Source organism: Cibotium barometz, chromosome 21 (assembly GCF_041138505.1).
Source record: "Cibotium barometz isolate CiBa-2024 chromosome 21, ASM4113850v1, whole genome shotgun sequence".
NCBI classification, from domain to species: domain Eukaryota; kingdom Viridiplantae; phylum Streptophyta; class Polypodiopsida; order Cyatheales; family Cibotiaceae; genus Cibotium; species Cibotium barometz.
In genome coordinates, this window is record NC_141066.1 from 47,975,053 (window position 1) to 47,994,226 (window position 19,174).

Here is a 19,174-nt window from a genome sequence, read left to right on the forward strand (position 1 = left end):
ACGGCTACAGGCACTTTCCATTGTCTGCAGGATAGTCGGCAACCGCCCTAGCAGAGGGGAGTTGCGTGATCTTCTTCAGGCCCGCCTTTTGGCTGATGTGGGCAGGATCACCGACATACAGTTTGTGGGCCGTGGCCATTATCAGATTGAGTTTGAGTCAGCACAGAGCATGGCCCAGGTGCTTGCTATGAGTCCCTTGGATATCCGAGGGGCCTTTTTCACTGGCAGCATGGTTTTGACCCCGCAGAGGATTTCGCGAGCGGTGAGAAGCTCTTCCCAGTCACTATTTGCTTCCCCGGATTACGACGGGAGTACTTGCCTTTACTTCCCCAAATAGGCTTTGTGGTGGGATCTGTATTGGAGGCCAGCCAGACAGCCGCTTCCGTGGTGGCTAGAGTAGCTAGGCTTCCTTCTGTTCGTGTTTTGGTGCCAGATGTTTCCTCCTTACCGAAGGTTATTCAGTTGCCTAAGGTAGGAGGAGGATGGATAGATGAAAGGGTTGAGTACTCAGGGCTCCCGAACCAATGCTTTGTATGTAGACAGGTCGGCCATCTGGCCAAGGCCTGTCCTCGTCGGAGACCCCGCTCTCAGCCCTCTCAGCCCGCAGCATCTAGTGGAGGTGCTTCCGCCGCTACCGAGCAGCAGCCAGCGCCCGACACCCAGCCGGCGACCTCTGAGTGGCAGACTCACGGGCGCCGCAGAGATCGACGACAGCAGCAGTAGCCACAGGCTCCCTGTCAGCCTCAGCAGAGGTAGCAACAGCAGTGGGTTCCCCTGCGGAACCGTTTTGAGTCTCTTCAGCAACACAGGAGACCCCTAGGACCTCGACCGAGGATCAGGAGATGTCGGTGCCCCCTCCCCCTCCTCCCTCTCCTCTCCCCTCCTCTTCCCCCCCCCCTCTCATCTCCTCCCCCCCTGCCCCCGTCCCCCCCGTCCCCCCCGCTCCCTCCCCCCTCCGTTTCTCCTCCGCTCGCCTCTTCGCCCACTCCTCCTCCCCCCCTCCCCACCCTCCCTCTGCTTCTACCCCCTCTTCAGGTCCCTCCCCCTCTTCTCCATCTCCTCCCCCTTCTGTCTCTCAGTGTGATACGACGTTCTCCTGGCATTCTTATGCAGTGCGGCGCTCACTCACCTCAGCTCTAGCTCACAACCCACCGGTCCGAGGGACCATGCCGGTCCGAGCTTCACGTATCTCTTCTATCCGGAGCCAGCTGCTCAGTTTTGATATTCGACAGTGCTCTGAGGCCTTCGACTACTCTTTCACGCGCTTGTTTGGAGTGGAGGGTCCTCATGAGCCAGCACCTATCAGAGTGCATGTGGTCATTCTCCCAGCACGAGGGGAGGAGGCACTAGACTCAGCAATGGCTCCTGCCCTCCCCTTATGCGATTCTAGCGATCGGGAGTGGACTTTGGACTCAGCACTTCTCAGTCTGCGCACACAGGCTGTGGAGTTCTCCCATCATGTAGACGACCTTGAGGTTATTGATATGCTAGACCGGTTCTGGGAGCTAGCAAAGTTCTTTGTCACAGGGAGTGTGGACAGTCTCGCCATCTGGTTGTCTGGATAGTAGCTACCCTTGCTAGGGGTCCTGGTTATGTATGCATACATGAGGATTATATGTCAGAGGGAGAGGCAGTCTCTATGGGCCATCGTCACTGGCGCCTCATTGGCTCTCAGGGAGGGTAGAGCCGGAGCCGCTCGGATGGGGATTACTCTGGCAAAGGCCCGACGTTTGGTTGAGCCAGCCATAGCCCCGACAGGTTTTCCATGAGGATCATCTCATGGAATGTTCAGGGCCTAGGAGGCTCTCAGTACATGCGATACAGAGGCCGCCTACGGCAGGAGTTACAGAGATGCTTGGTTGGTGGTAGGATTGATATTTTGATGCTTCAGGAGTACCACTTGAGCGAGGGACGGATTCGCAGGTATGGTTCTCTGATGCCTGGGCAGTGGGATATGTTTTGGTCTGTAGGCTTTGGCCCAATGAGTGGGCAAGGTGGTGTATGTATGGCTATTGGGGATTCTTGGCGGCAGGCCATTGTGGACAGAGGGATTATGTCACCATTTGGCCACCCGAATGGTTCACTCTTGCTTTCACACTATGTACATATTGGATTAGTGTCCATGGCTTATGGAATATGCCTATGCAGGTGATTGACACGTGTCATGCTGTATAGTTGGATATGATATTCCGCTGGGACTTGATGTTATCATGCCCGGAATATCTGGAGGACTTGGCTTTCCGCTGGGACTTGTGCCTTTGTGTACATGCCCGAAAACGCCTGGAGGACTTGGCTTTCCGCTGGGACTTGTGCCTTTGTGTACATGCCCGGAAATGCCTGGAGGATTGGCTTTCCACTGGGTCTGGTATTGCGTATACTTGCCTGGAAACGCCTGGTCTTATATGGTTTCATGAACGGAAATTGCTCATGCCAATGCTGCATTGCATAGCATCTTTATGTGCTTGCCTGCAAATGAAATTGCATGCTGTTTTCATGCCTGCATGACCTATGTGTAGTTCCGGGCTAGGGGACGCCCGTCCGTGAACCGTGCGTGTGAAACTGTCTGCTGACATGGTTGTGTGGCATGTGAACAGGTGGTAAGTATTACCCAATCTAGGCTCAAATAGCCCTTAGGACTTAGCCAATATTTATAAGTGAGTGCGTTCCCATTTCATTAAAGTTTGGGCACCCAAAAGTCACTTATAAATTATGACCGCTTCCAAGTTCACACTCACTGAAGTCCCGAGGCGGACAAGACTCAATGTCCAGGACCTGATCCTCCCTTTTTACTCATAAATGGGCATCTCCCCATGTCCCTTCACCTGATTGGAGAAATTCGTGTTTTCTCTTCATGAGGATTTTTGGAGGCTGAAAACTCTGTTTTTCCACCATTTCTCTCCATTTCCAAGCTCTCCATAGCCATACCCAACTTGCTAGGGTGTTTTCCAAGCTTCCAAGAGTGTTTCCAAGTGCTAATCACTCTCCTACTCACTCCCAATGACTGAAATTCAGCAAAACAGCTCTCATTTTTGCTGTAATTTCTGGTCTTTTTGCTGAAAACCCCAATTTCAGCCTTCCTTTCTCAAGTTGAACCATAGAGGAAGCTTTCCCAAGGTTCCCTTCATCCTCTTGAAGACTTTTGTCGCGAAGGATTGCGGCAAATCGAAGATATCAACACTTCTAAAGCTTCCAACGCGAAGGCTTCCGCTTGCAACAACTTCTATGAAGACTGGTAAGGTAATTGGACAATGTATTGTCATTACTTACTCAGTAGAAGGGCAGGACTCCTTGTTTAGCCGCCCTGTGTAGTATTTCTCTTGTCCTATGTGCTCTTGAAGATGTTGCTACCTTGCTTGGTAGAACATAGAGCCAATGGTAGAGAATATGGGCACTGAAGTCGGGCCGGGCATCAAGGCAGCTCCTTGGTGATCTACATCGACATACCATTGTTTTCTAAATGCTGAATTTCATATGCATTGGCATGGAGGATTTGGCAATGGATGCCCGTGAAACTATGTATTGAATTTCTCCAATAGTAATACAATTTACTTAAGGGAGGGGTCGGCCGTTCCGGCTCATTGTGTGCCTCTTGTCAAATTTAGCAATTTACTTCTTGTATTTGAGCAAGTGTCCTTCAAATCTTAGTGTATTTAAGTGTATTGATTAGCATTGTGTTCAACCAAGTCACATTGGTATCAGAGCAGACGGTTCTCTTTCACTTCTATCGTGAGAGACGATCACCGTGAACACTAGCTATCTCTACACTTAGAACATTATGGACAGCCATACAATGAATGTTGGAGATGCTAATACAAGTGGCAGGGACAATGAAATGCATGCCTCCAATGCTTTACAGGATGAGCAAACTCATGTGGTGCACAATAGGGAACATGAATATGTGGGACAGCCGTCTCGTGGCAAAGAGAAGATGCAAGAAGAAGAGTCCATAGTCTTGAGAGCTGAACTTACTCGTATGCAGGCTCTTCTCCATGCACAACAAGAAGAATTGAATCTCTATCGCCGCGAGGATCCATTGGTAAATGATCGTTTGAAGGCCAAGAAAGCTGAATCTTATATGGATCATGCAATGGCAATGATTGCTCAAGAGTTGCACATGCAACCGAGGGATGCAGCACGTGCATACTTGGCTCGTACCGAGGATGCCTATGCAGAAAAGGCAACCATCCCACATGTCTTGGAATCCCCACAAGTGCCCGAACAAGAACTTATGTCTAAGAGGATGAACCTCCATGCGATGGGAGAGGAACAATCAGTGACTTCACGCCATGCAGGAATACCTCATGTAGCCCGTGAAGGATACAATGTTTATGGCAGTGGTCAAAATGTATGTCAAATGCCATTGCCGGCTGAAAATGTACATGCACAACACATGCAACATGGGCTGCAATTTTCTGCTGGTGCAGGTATTCCGCGTATCTCTCATGCCACTCATGCCTTCGAGTGTGCTCGTGAGGGAGAAGTTATGGTTGAAAATGTATCAATGCATGTTGAGGGGCCAGCCATGCCTCATGCTTACAGGGCACATGTATCTATGCCTTATGCATCACCTTTTGGTCCAAAAATGATGCCAATTACAGGGACTGTCCCAATGGACAAACATGGGGGAAAACATGTTGAGATGCACACACATGCATCAAAGTCTCGTGACTTCAAAGCCGGAGACAAATCTGTGAAGTTTGACACATATCATGGGGAATATGATGCATCAAAGGCACTTTCTTTTATTGCCCAGTTTGATATTGCTTTCAGTGATGAGGATTTCACTCAGAAATCCATGATCCGGCATGTAAGCATGTTCATGAAAGGCACTGCTGCCCATTGGTGGCTCACGGAGAAGCTCTCACCGAATCCCGTTAGATCATGGGAAGAGTTCAAGGAGAGGTTTTATGCTCAATTCTTGCCTCCCAATGCATTGAATGAGATAACAATGAAGTGGGATTGGGTAAAGCAAAATGAGGGGGAATCGGTAAATGCATATGTACAAAAGTTTTGGAAAGTGCTTTTGGAGGTGTCTCCATTTATGCATGTCACCGAGGCGGAAAGGAAGAGAAGGTTTCAATCGGGATTGCAACCCGTGTACAAAGCGGGATTACAAATGTATCCTGGTCATACCTTACACCAATTAGTCGCAGCCGCCACCGCCACCGAGCAATTGGAACTCAAATTGAGTCGATCCAATAAGGCTAAACCCTCATTTCAAGGCAAAGAGAGGGCTGTCCAAAACCTGCAAAATGATGGACAGCCACCTAAAAGGGACCAAAACCAAGCCAAATCAGGTCCAAAAGCTGAAAATAAGTTTGCTAACAAGCGCCCTTATAAGCCAGCAAACTTTGGTCTTAGTGCTGAGAAGAAGGAGCAATATATGCGTGAAGGCAAATGCTTTACTTGTGGCAGCACTGAGCACATGGCAAGAGCATGCCCAAATAAGAAGAACAAAGCTGAAAATGCTAATGTACCGAAGCCTAATGTGCATATGGTTCCGGATGTGCAGGGCAACACTTCACATGATAGCAAAGATAGGGTTGTATGCAAAGCTTGGGGACAACTCAAGGATCAGCCCGCTTTGTTCATGTTTGATGATTGTGCATCTGAAAATTTCATATCCACTCAGATGGCAGCTGCTTTGGGTATTGAAGTGGAGGACATGGGTCCTCAAATTGAAGCAGGGGCTGCCTTTGTTGGTAGAGAAGTGCAGGTCATGCCTATTTTTGGCAAGTTGCGCATACACATTCAAGGCTATGTGGATCATGAGGATTTTCTTGTGGCGCCTTTGAATGGCTGTGATGTATTGCTTGGAAAGTCTTGGCATACACGTATTGATCCATGCAAGGCTTACAAGACTAACAGGATCACCTTCATACATAAAGGCCGAGAACATGTAATTGATGCTGGTGAAGAGGGTGATACTATTCCCCTTGTATCTCATGTACAAATTAAGAAAGTAATGAAAAAGAGTGTTTTTGCGTACTTGATTTTTGTACGAGATCATGTTGAGAAAAATAATGTACATGTAAACACTCTTAGTAATGATAGGCTGAAATTTTTGCAAGAGCATAATGATTGTTTTGCTGATGAGTTACCAAATGAGTTACCACCTGTACGACCGGAAGATCATCGCATTGATCTTGTGCCGGGTAGCTCACCACCTAATAGGCCAGCCTATCGTGTAAGTGCATCCCAAAAAGAGGAGATCATGAAGCAAGTAAATGAGCTTCTTGAGAAGGGTTTGGTTCAGCCAAGCTCTTCCCCATATTGTTCACCCGTCCTCTTGGTTCAAAAGAAGGATGGATCCTTTCGTATGTGTGTGGATTATAGAGCTTTGAATAAGCTTACCATCAAGAATCGGTTTCCGATTCCACGCATAGACGACATCCTTGACAAGTTGGATGGATCGGCATGCTTTAGCCGAATTGATCTCAAGAGTGGATATCATCAAGTGCGTGTAGTGCCTCAGGATGTACACAAAACTGCTTTCAGGACAGCATTTGGGCTTTATGAGTATCTTGTTATGCCTTTTGGTCTTACAAATGCCCCGGCTACATTCAATAGAATGATGGATCGCATATTCCGTGGGTACAGGAAATTTACAGGTGTCTTCTTTGATGACATCCTAGTCTTCTCGAAGACCGAAGAAGAGCATAAAGCTCATTTGGCTATTGTTTTTGAAGAGCTCCATAAGCATAAACTCTTCATAAATGCAAAGAAGAGTGAGTTCTTCTTGTCAGAGATACATTATCTTGGGCATATTGTGTCCAAAGATGGAGTGCGGATGGATCCTGCGAAGATTGATGCAATTCGGAATTGGCCCGAATTGAGTTCAGTGCATGAGATCCGTAGTTTTCTTGGATTATGCTCTTACTACCGCAGGTTCATTCGGCACTTTGCATGGATTGCTTCTCCTTTGCATGATTTGACAAAGAAGAAGGCTGTGTTCAAATGGACTAATGTAGAGAGAGATGCATTCCTCAAATTGAAAGATGCAACTACTCATGGTCCAGTGTTGATCGTTCCGCATTTGCAAAAGCCTTTTTATGTGGAATGTGATGCATCTGGAAATTGCATAGGGGCTGTCCTTAATCAAGAGGGACATGCCGTGGCTTATGAGAGTCGTAGATTGCATGATGCAAAGCTATCTCTTGGCATTTATGAGAAAGAGCTCTTAGCTGTAATTCATGCACTTACTATATGGAAACATTACCTTCTTGGGGCTGATTTCACTGTGAAGACAGATCACCAAAGTTTGAGGTATTTTCTTACTCAAACTAAGTTGTCAGAGAAGCATATGAGGATGGCCAATTTCCTCTCTATGTTTCATTTTCAGATCTTGCACACCCCAGGAAAGAAGAATGTAGTGGCCGATGCATTGTCACGAAAGCCGTATGTAGCAGCTATCTCGGTTGCCTCTCATGGGGACTTGTCTACCATGCGTGATTTGTATCATACGGATGCTGATTTTGCCACTATTTGGGCTGATTTGATGGCTGGTCATGCACATGCCTCATATGTGATCAAAGAGGGTTATCTCATGAAAGATAATTGTCTATGTGTGGTGTCTGACATGAGGCAAAAGGTTTTGGATGAGTGCCATGCTCCTCCATATGCTGGTCATAGAGGCATAATGCCTACTACGCACATGATTGAGCGGTATTTCTTTTGGCCAGGTATGCGGAAGGACATAGAGGCACATGTACGTGCATGTATCACCTGTCAAAAGGTCAAATTTGATAGGCAAAAGGCACCAGGTTTGCTTCAGCCATTGCCTATTCCCACGCAGCCATGGGAAAGTATTACAATGGATTTCATTATGGACTTGCCACGTACCCAACAGGGTAATGATGCAATTTGGACAATTGTGGACAGGTTTAGCAAGCAAGCTCATTTCTTGCCGGTCAAAAAGACCATCAAAGCTGAGCATATGGTTAAAATATATCTTGCACAAGTGTTCAAACATCATGGAATGCCGAAGTCCATTGTGGGGGATAGAGATCCCAGGACTACAAGTCTCTTTTGGCGGGCCTTATTTGATAATATGGGCACCAAATTGGACTTCTCATCAGCTTATCATCCTCAAACGGATGGGCAAAGTGAGGTTGCAAATTCAGCCGTGTTGGATCTCTTGAAATGTTTTGTGGCGGATCAGAAGTCTTCTCGGCAGAAGTACTTACCGCTTGTGGAATTTGCATACAACAACACGGTGCATGCATCTACAGGAAAAGCCCCGTTTGAGATTGTTTATGGCAAGGTGGTTTTGCCACCCATCCTTCGCACAAAGGATGAGATATTTGCAGCTGATGAGTATGTAAGAGACTTGGATATTGCTTTTGCTCAGGTGCGGACAGCCATTGCAAGGTCACAAGACAAGCATAAAAAGGCTGCCGACAAGCATAGAAGGCAATTGGATGTTAAAGAGAATGATTGGGTATTGCTGAAATTTGAGAAAGCAAGACTTGCAAAGAGGCCTGGCAAAGAGGGTGCATATCCTAAGCTTGCAACTAGGTACTATGGACCTTTTCGAGTGATCGAGAAGATCAATGAAGTGGCTTTCAGATTGGCATTACCTAGTCATTGGCACATACACAATGCTTTTCATGTGAGTCTCCTTCGCAAGTATGTAGGGCCGGAGCCCAGTGAAATGGTCATTGAGGATCTACGAGAAGTGGATGAGCTTGAGGAGATCTTGCAGCCAGAGCAGATTGTGTATCACAAGGAACGCAAGCTTGCTGCAGGCAAAGTTGTGAGGCGTTACCTTGTGAAGTTTAAGAACTATCTTCCCATTGATGCTAAATGGGTAGATGAAGAGTTCTTCAAAGATTGCCCGCATGTGCTTCAGACATATTTGGATGCATTTCAGTTGCGGACAACTGTTTAGAAGCGGGGGGGAATGTCACCATTTGGCCACCCGAATGGTTCACTCTTGCTTTCACACTATGTACATATTGGATTAGTGTCCATGGCTTATGGAATATGCCTATGCAGGTGATTGACACGTGTCATGCTGTATAGTTGGATATGATATTCCGCTGGGACTTGATGTTATCATGCCCGGAATATCTGGAGGACTTGGCTTTCCGCTGGGACTTGTGCCTTTGTGTACATGCCCGGAAACGCCTGGAGGACTTGGCTTTCCGCTGGGACTTGTGCCTTTGTGTACATGCCCGGAAACGCCTGGAGGATTGGCTTTCCACTGGGTCTGGTATTGCGTATACTTGCCTGGAAACGCCTGGTCTTATATGGTTTCATGAACGGAAATTGCTCATGCCAATGCTGCATTGCATAGCATCTTTATGTGCTTGCCTGCAGTGCAACAACTTCTATGAAGACTGGTAAGGTAATTGGACAATGTATTGTCATTACTTACTCAGTAGAAGGGCAGGACTCTTTGTTTAGCCGCCCTGTGTAGTATTTCTCTTGTCCTATGTGCTCTTGAAGATGTTGCTACCTTGCTTGGTAGAACATAGGGCCAATGGTAGAGAATATGGGCACTGAAGTCGGGCCGGGCATCAAGGCAGCTCCTTGGTGATCTACATCGACATACCATTGTTTTCTAAATGCTGAATTTCATATGCATTGGCATGGAGGATTTGGCAATGGATGCCCGTGAAACTATGTATTGAATTTCTCCAATAGTAATACAATTTACTCAAGGGAGGGGTCGGCCGTTCCGGCTCATTGTGTGCCTCTTGTCAAATTTAGCAATTTACTTCTTGTATTTGAGCAAGTGTCCTTCAAATCTTAGTGTATTTAAGTGTATTGATTAGCATTGTGTTCAACCAAGTCACAGATTATCGTGCCTGGTAGAGCACAGTTCATTACGTTGAGGATGCATGGAGAGCACATTGGATTGCTCAATGTTTATGCGCCCAATCATGCGAGTGCTAGAGCGGATTTTTGGTCATGTATTGTTGATGCCTTACCTGCTCTGGATCATTGGTGTATTGGAGGTGATTTCAAGTATGGCCTGGAGGATCTCGGATGTATGGCAGCATGTGGCCTTTCATCGACTGCAGGGCAGTTTGAGCTTCTCTCGATCTTACCGCCGTCAGGGATGAGTTAATTTGTCTCGCATTGACCGTTTTTATGTGGGGGACTTTCTTGGTGAGAGGGGAGGATCTGTGGGGATTCTTGCAGACACATCCTTCTCGGATCATGTGCCAGTCTTGTTGACGTTAGAGGAGCAGATGCGAGCGCCTAGTTTTCAGTTGCGTATCCCTGACAGGGTGCTCATGGATGAGAGTCTGTCTGCAGATGTAGAGCGCCTCTGGCAGGCTAGTCAGAGCACAGATTGTGATGCAGCAGAGCAGTGTGCCCAGGGGATCTCGACTATTAGCACCTTTCTTCACGAGGCAGCCTTATCTCGCTTTGGAGAGCTTAGGGAGCGGGAGCAGAGGTTGCGATGTAGCCTTGCTTCTTTAGAGCACCTGCAGGAGCAACAGCCTTCCTGTGCGTGGGTGGAGGCACAGCTGAGTTAGGCTCGTCAGGAGGTGCAAGATATGGAGGAGAGACGACATGATTTTTACTTTCATAGACAGGCCTCGCAGTGGACCCAACTCGGGGACAGAGTTTCAGGAGAGTTTTTTGAGATTACAGGCCCGAGACACTCGCGGGCTGGTGTGCTGCATCTCAGGCGGCAGGATGGATCGATTGCCTGTGAGCCGGAGGAGGTTCGTAGTATTGCCACTGCCTTTTATCGAAACCTTCTCTCGGTGGAGCAACCGTCTGAGGCCCGGGATGCTTGTAGACAGACTGTTTGGACACATGTACAGAGGAGAGTTATTGAGCAGATGCGAGCTGATCTGGCTTTGGCCCTCTCAGATGTGGAGCTGAGGGAGGCCTTGTGGGTGCTCCCCCGCCACAGCTGCCGTGGAGAGGATGGATTGACGCCTGCTTTCTTTATGCATTAGTGGGATATTCTGGGGCCCGGTCTCCGTAGAGGCTTTCAGCATGTACTGGATACTGGGGTTATGCCACAGAGTTTTTCAGAGGGTCTGATCTTTCTTATCCCCAAAGGGGAGGGTGTGTCTGATGATATTCGGCAGTGGAGGCCTATTACGATCCTCAATACGGTGTATAAGATTCTTGCAAAGGCCTTGAGTTTGAGGATTCAGCCTTTTCTTGGAGATCTTATACACTCTACTCAGACTAGTTTTGTCAAGGAGCGCAGTATCCTTGACAATATCTTTGCTTTCTGGGAGGCTACGGCCTTAGCCAGGTTCAGAGGTGAGGATCTGGCGGTTCTTCTTCTCGACTTCGAGAAGGCTTATGACAGAGTAGACTGGCCCACTGGGGCTTTTTTGAGGGCACTATGCTACGCATGGGCTTTGAGGCAGGCTGGATACGAGGGATTGTAGCTTTATACCTACTGCACACAGCCAGGTTTTGTTGGCAGGAGGCCGGGGACCTCGTTTTGAGCTGACTCGATTTGTGCGCCAGGGTTGCCCACTGGCTCCCTTTCTCTTTTTATTTTTTGTTGAGGCCATGAGCATGTATTTGATGGCTACGGATGTGGGCTTGAGGGGTTTGCAGTTGCCTATTCGTGGGGAGGAGCTACTGGATTGTGAGTTTGCAGATGATACAGGGTTTTATTTGCATGGCCAGGTGGCCAATTTGCGGAGAGCAGAGTAGGCTATGCAGACCTTTTGTTTGGCTTCGGGAGCCTTGATTAACTGGCACAAAACAGTGGCGTTTTAGGTCAGTCGATCTCCCATTCCAGATTGGAGCCCAGACCCAGGCTTTAGATGGGTACCACCAGGCACAGCAGTGCGATATTTGGGTTGCCAGGTTGGCCTTGATTTGTCACCAGAGCAGCAGATTGCTCCTCTTCTTCTTAGTATTCAGAAGAAGCTACTCTTCTGGAGCACGGCGCGACTATCTTTGGCAAGGAGGGTAGTGGTGACGAATCAGGTTTTGCTGGCGACTAGCTGGTATATTATCTCTTGTTGGATCTTTCCCAGTTCTTGTATCAGTCAGATACAGCGGTTGATTAGGAACTTTCTTTGGTCCGGTCGTGCTGGGCAGACAGCCAGGGCCAAGGTAGCTTGGTTGGTCATAGTCCTCCCCTTGGCAAGGGGTGGTCTGGGTATCATTGATCCGGCAGATCAGAGTTGCGCCTTGCTGGGGAAGTTAGTTGTTCGGGGCCTCCTTCCGGGGGCAGAGCCTTGGAAAGAGCTTCTTATTCAGCGTTTACAGGCCAGAGCTCCCCCCGCGGGCGGCCCTTGGGCGCCACAAATTCGCTGGATATTCACAAAGACGAGGAGGACTGGCTTCAGCAGAGGTTGGGAGGATCGTTTTGCTTTGAGCATTTTGAGGGCCTGGGAGCTCCTTTGCTCAGGACTTGTTCAGTGCCCCCTGCTTGTGAGGAGGAGAGGGCCCACTGATCTGGAGCCCTACAGTGCGCACAGCACAGGGGCATATGCTTGGTACATGCCCACGATTAGCTTGGGGCCCCCTTGCTGCAAGACCAGCTTGTAGTTTTGGAGAGTGGCAGGCTTTCTGCCGGCTTCCCGAGGAGGCACAGCTCTTAGTAGTGAGGGGGTAAGGCACATGAGAGGGAGCTGAACTAAGGGAATGTGGTAAAAGGAATAAACGAAGAAGAGATTACATTGAAAGGTTATGGAGACATCTCTAGAGAAGAGGTGTCTCCAAGCTCTTAGTAGTGATTAAAATATAGAGACTTTAGGATTCGTGGAGACACCTCTAGGAAAGAGGTCCATGCTCTTTGTAGAGATTCGAAGAGATTTTAAACACCATATTAGATAATTTGGGAAAAATCCCATTCCCATTTGAAAAATGGGAGCATGGTGAACTTGTCCAAAAGTTTATCAAAACCCCCTCATGTGACATATCATCGGAAAGATCTTGAAGTGTAGAATCTAAATCTACGATCTTCGACAAATTTGGAGTTAGTATGTTTAAGATATGTCCAAAACTATATGGAGCGATTGAGCCAGTTTCGTGGAGGACAGACCATGAGGGCTGATATTCAGGCAGCGCTGATTGAGGAGTGGCACACTCCTTTTGAACTCGGGGCCCTGCGGTGGATGGGCGCATTTACTCAGCTGGAGATTCTGATTGCAGTGAGGGGTTGCATGGAGGATGGCCGATGTATATTCTTTGAGGTACAGGAGGAGGGCCGGCTGTTGAGAGTAGTGGAGGAGTCGCATCTTGTGGCTCGATGTGTTTTCCAGCGAGTTCGGGTCGTGGCAGCCGCTTGTCGAAAGTGGCACATTGATCCTGATCCTGCAGAGGTGGCTACAGATTGGCGCCTTTGGGTGTATGGAGCTCGACCTTTAGCCTGACTACAGTGGGACCCTGGGGAGTACTTCTGGCGGGATCCCTATGCACCAGTAGAGGGCATTGGCTTCTTCCAGTATTATGTGTGTTTGGGGCGGCACATCCTTTCCGGCAGACGAGCTTCCACCCCGGCGCGGCAGCAGGGCTTTCCGAGCTTTTGAGGGACAACCCGAGCCACCTGTAGAGACTGTTCGAGCTATTTGGCAGGAGCTGATACACACTCTCAGAGGATAGTACGACCGCATTCGGGGCGACTCGGATCGGGCCATACTTCGACGGTAGGCTTTTCATGCCACTGGGCGTGAGGGACCTTTTTACAGCCTTCGGGCGGATGCACCTATTTGGCACTAAAGGCCACTTGTGTGGCTCTTCCCCCCCCCTATTGTATGATAATAGCTACACTTGTACATTTGCTTCTTTTGCACCGTGGGAGTCTCCCGGGTAGTCGTAGCCTCTTTTACTCCTCTACATAGGAGTGTTTTGTAGCCCCCGGGGCAGCTTTTATAACTAATGACAGGATCTTTTGTTCAAAAAAAAAAGAAACATTGCACTAATTCTTTAAACATTTTTATACGTCGATGACTTGGTTATCATTATAATCATGAAGGAACTTATATAATCTTGCAACAGGGCAAGAGAATCCTTTAATTGGGGTTCCTACATCCATTTAGCATCTTCAAGAGGATAATTCTTAAACTCAATTAAATACCTGCGTATTACCTTACCACTTCGAAGAATGTTATCCTCATGCTAAAGGATCGCCTCAAGTCGTAGGATGTCCTCTTGGTCCTCAATCTCACGAGGATCCTCTTCTTTAGGGTCCATTGGGGTGTATCTTTAAACAGCTTAAGTAGACTCACATGAAAGGTATTATGTATATACCAATGCTCTGGTAACTTGAGTCTAAAAGACATTTCATTGATTCTTTTAAGAATCTAAAATGGACCATAATACCTCTTAGAGAGCTTAGGATAAATCTTTTGATGACCTGTGGGCCTTCCTTGCCAATCCTTGCCCGTCTTTTGACATAAACGAGCCTTGGGAAACTTGAGTAAGACCCATTCATCCTCTTTTAGCTCTAAAGACCTTCGATGCTTATCAGTAGCCCGTTTTTGTGTTTGTTGTGACACTTCAATAGCTTCTTTTATCTTTTGAAAAGCTATCTTGATGTCATGCACATACTCATTGGCTGCGAATATATTTGAATGCATCCTTAAGATGGGTGGAGGCTTTGGACAGCCTTCAACAATCTCAAATGGAGACTTCCCTATAGAGGTATGCATCGTGTTATTATATGCAAACTCTACCAAAGGTAAGTATTTCTCCCATTGTTTACTTTGATCTTTCTCCCCAACATAGCTTTTAAGAAGATCAAGGATGATGGAATTCACAATTTCTGTTTGCCTATCCGTTTGAGGGTGTACTCTATTTATAGGTTGCCAATCTCTAGGTAGGGCATGCAGGCTAAAAACCTACACTAGCTAAAAACAAAAAAATCATCCGTCCTAACCGAGAGCGTACAAAATGCCATAATCTTGGTCTACCACAGATATCGCAAGATATGCAATCCTTCATGCCAATGATTTTACAAGGCTGACTCATAAACCCTACCAAGAGCCCAACCAGGAAAGCATCTCTTCGTCTCGATCAAAGATCCGCCAAGTTCTCGGTATCTAAAAGCATCCATCAGCTCATAACCTCCAAGAGTTGAAAGCTTCACACCCATTTCCATCGGAGAAGATGAGGGTTTGCACTCTTGCACATCAAAGGCCGCATGAAGCTCCGTCCGCTTCTGAGATAGAAAAATCCCCCTTTGCAGACAGTTGCCAACTGTCTAGACCAAGACGATAAAGGAGACCCATATTCACCTACATGAGTAGGCTTGCTGTCCTCCAAAGCAAGTGATATCAACCTGTAGTTGACATGCATGTACTCTTGCAACCACTCACCAATTGATCCCTGAGAAATTGCAGTCTCTTCCTCATCTGGTACATACTGTTCATGCACCACATAATCAAGATCCACATCAATGGTTGGAGGAGAAAGATAATAAGATAGAGTCAAGGTTTACTACAACTTGTACACCCCATGCTTCTCAGAACCTTCACAAACTAATTTCATGGTCTGTCTATCCATGATCCATAAATGATCCTCAAATGATCCTCAAAGAACTCCACTAGAAGGCCAAGCTTACAAAGCTCCTTCACAAATAACAAGCCATTTAGAACATAAAGGATTTGAGAAGTAAACAAAACCTCCCTTACCATTTGAATGCCGCATACCGAAATAGTAGAACAATCTCCATTGAAGATCTTTCCTTCTATGGATCGAAGATTCTGAAGACCTTTCTTTCATGGAGTCATGTGCTTAGAAGCACCACTATTGACTATCTACTCTTGTGATGTAGGTACTATGACCCTACATCGTCGAAAGAGGACCGTACATTGAGCATTCTCAAGTACATCATGATGTATATAATCACCAATGCACACAACAACATCGGTCTCAAAAGAAGGCTGCTCCACCTCCATGCTAGTGGATTTTTCCGGGTAATCCCTCTTGAAATGTCTTGTTTTGCCAAATTTGTGACAAGTCTTCTCCTTACCATCGCTTGTCTTTTTTTGATTCTTGGGCTCTTGTCCCCAGTCAAGGCTTCTGAGCCCCCTCCCTTTGAGGTGCTTGTAAGTCTATCCTCCTAATCCAACACCATGGGAACTAGCTCCTCCCAAGTCAGACCAGTCATCTGTTTTGAGGTTATTAATGAAGAGAAAAATTCGCCATACCTCAATGGAAGATGGGACAACAATGTGATTGCCATATCTTGAGATGAAATCTTCTTTCTGCCTAAAGAAGCTCTTGTTGTAGAGACTGCAGCTTGTTGATGTGATCCTTCAAGGAAGACAATTTTGCTAGATCAAGAGTCCTCATTTGGACCTCTAAAGCAACCCTCTTCATAGGCGTCATCTGATTATACAATCCATCAAGATGGAGCCAAATCTGCTGGGCTCCAATAGTGTGCTTGATGTGCCCAATGACTGATGGACTATAGTTCAAAAAAATGAATGAGCGGATGTGCGCATTCAACTGGTCCCATTGCACAACCTCCTTTGTTGCTTGAGCCTTCTGCGTAGGAGAGAGTTTGTCTGACTTGGTGAAGCTTGGCCTGTAAAACTTTGTCGCCACCATGGATGCAAGGTCATCGGTCTCCAAGACCACCTCCATCGTGACCTTCCAGATGCCATAGTTTGAGCCATTGAGTTGTTGATCCATTGGAAATGTAGGAAGAACATGTGTCTTCCTCTCCAACCACTCTTGCAAAACTGCATCTACATCATCTTGATCCAGATAATTGTTGTTGTTGGTGCTGCTCCTGAGTCTAACCTATTCTTCAATCCCCTCCATGGCTGAAACAAGTGCAAATACCAAGGACTATGAGACTATCCAAGCAACCGGAGTGTCACGATCGACGTGAGAATGCATCCACTATATGTCTCACTGAAAACACCTCCAAAATGAAGCAAAAACTCAGCCAAAACTAGTGCCAAACAAGGCTGAAAAACACAGCCGATGTGTGCACTCTCGTGCAACCACCTGGCCCGCCTTCTGCTGAAAATGAAAATGTGTATTGCTGTCCAAGGCTGAAAACGCAGCCAAACTAGTACCCTTTTGGGCTGAAATTGTTGATGCAAAAGCACAGGTGAAGCTCTGCTGTCCAGGGTTAAAAACACAACGAAAACAGGCTGTCCAGGGCTGAAGCCACTGATGGAACAGTGCACAAACCATCCCCCCCTCCCCGGCCCCCTGCCTGGGCACAAAAATGCAGAGATGTTCCTGCTGTCCAAGGCTGAAAATGCAACCAAAACAGGTTTTCCGGGGCTGAAAAACGCTGATGCAAGATGCTTCTCTTCCTCTCCGTGGGGGCTAGCTGAAAAACAAAGGTACTCAAGGGTCCTTGAGGGCTGAAAACAAAAGTCCTCCAACCCTCTTGCTGGGTCCAAAACACAGCCAAACTCCATTCTCCAAGGGGCTGAAAAGCGCAAGTGTCAAGGTGCTTACCAAGGCTGAAAAATGCAGCCACCCTTCTCTTGCTCCAAGGCTGTAAAAGTGCAGATGTTAAGGCACCTCTCCACAGCCGAAACACGTGGCCAAAGCACACCTCCTGCCATAGTTTTTTTCAAATTCATGGAAAATATTCCATACTTTCATGCCCGTATGTGTATGGTCACCTATGGAAAAACATTTCATACTTGAGCCAAAAAATAAAATGTTTTGCATCTTTTCTACACAGAGATTAATGGTCAATGTTTGAAAGCCATGATGGATGAAACCACCATAGACCGTGTGGCATGATGGCTTTCATGTATTTCAAGTCTCATGGTTCCCTTCTTTAAAAATGACGTGTACCCTTTAATTTAAGAATCACGTATAAAATCCCACGTATGGAATTTATCGGATGTTTGAATCGGGTAATACAATCATGGAAAATGCATAGGACTAGCTAGCTCCATCCTGTACTAATCTGCTGGGGGTGTAGTACATGGTACATAGGTGGATCTGGGGCAAAGGCAGCTCGTATGAAAGCCGCGGGGTCCGCCATCATCTCGGCCTGCCTCTCCTGGACAGCATGGTGGTGTCGAGTCCGGATCTCCTGGATCTGTCGATGGTATAGCCTGGGGCTCGTGGCCGTCTCCTGGCTCTGATCTGCTCAGCCTGTGGGAGGGTAACCTTCCTCGTGTGTAGGTGTGATCCATGTCTCTCTGATGTATAGCTGCCAGAAGTCCTGTCTGAGCACTCGGTTCCTCTCACTATGTGAGAGGTGGGTGTGGGGTGAGTCCAGGTCGTACTGGAAGGGTGGTAGCCTCTCCATATCCAGTCCATGTGCTGCGAACCACTGTGAAACCTGTGAGTACCAAGACCCCTGCTCTCCTGACTCAGCAAGCTGTCTGGATGCCTCAAAAGCTCTACATGTGAGTCTGTCTGGTGATAGCGCTCGCATGGATGAAACAAACCGTCTGAAAGAGCGCCTCGACTAGCATAGGTGGAGTGGCTAACTCTGCTCTGACAGTATCATGTGGTACTGATGGCTTGCTGTGGATCAAGGGTGAGATCATACATATCTGTGGTCTCTCAATCTGTGTCCATGAAGCAGCTGACAAGCCCGGAGCCCATACTGCTGCTGCATACATCAAAGCTGGAGTGACCAGGGTGTCGAAAAGCCATCCCTTGGTGCGGGGCTCCTGGAAGTGTGCCTGGTGGCATCTCCGCTCTAGCATGGCTAGGGCTGCATATCCTCGTGTCAGTCGATCCGTAGCTGCCTTTGCCATGGTGAAGCGCCCTGGTGGGTTGGCAAAAGTGACACCCAGGTACACATAGGACTCTTACCACCTCTACTTGTCCTCCTGCCAATGAGAAAACTGCAGCTCTCCGGATGGCCCTGGAAGTTTGGAAAATCATCACCTTGGTCTTCCCAAGGTTGACTGCCAGTCCTCTCTGTATACAGAAATCATCAAGGGCACCAAGGTGGCGCTGCAAACCCTCCTGCGACTCAGAGATCAAGATAATGTCATCAGCATATAGCAAGATATGTACTGGAGTACCTGCAAGATCAGCTCCGTCCCCGCCGGCGCGGAGTATGTAGTCTGAAATCTCATCGATGTAGAGTCCGAAGAGAGTCGGGGAGAGTGGGCATCCTTGAAAGAGCTGAGTGCGGATGTATGGAGGACAGATGAAATCTGGGAGGCGAGTGTAGACAAAGGTGTGGATGGGTGGAGTCGGCAAAGCCCCTCATGGACAGTGTCTGATATATGGAAGGTAGCTCATGGGTGAAGTGGATGGTGGTGTGGGGTGTGGGTATAGTCTGTGT

At 47.5% G+C, this 19,174-nt stretch overlaps 1 protein-coding gene and 2 pseudogenes across 4 annotated transcripts in view; 2 read left to right on the forward strand and 1 right to left on the reverse strand.

Annotated features, from left to right (window-relative positions):
- Positions 1 to 19,174, forward strand: part of LOC147627276 (tRNA-specific adenosine deaminase TAD1-like) — a 96,409-nt gene that overhangs the window by 10,992 nt on the left and 66,243 nt on the right. The window lies entirely within an intron of this gene.
- LOC147627277 (uncharacterized) lies at positions 12,431 to 13,472 on the forward strand (annotated as a pseudogene).
- LOC147627278 (uncharacterized) lies at positions 18,017 to 18,999 on the reverse strand (annotated as a pseudogene).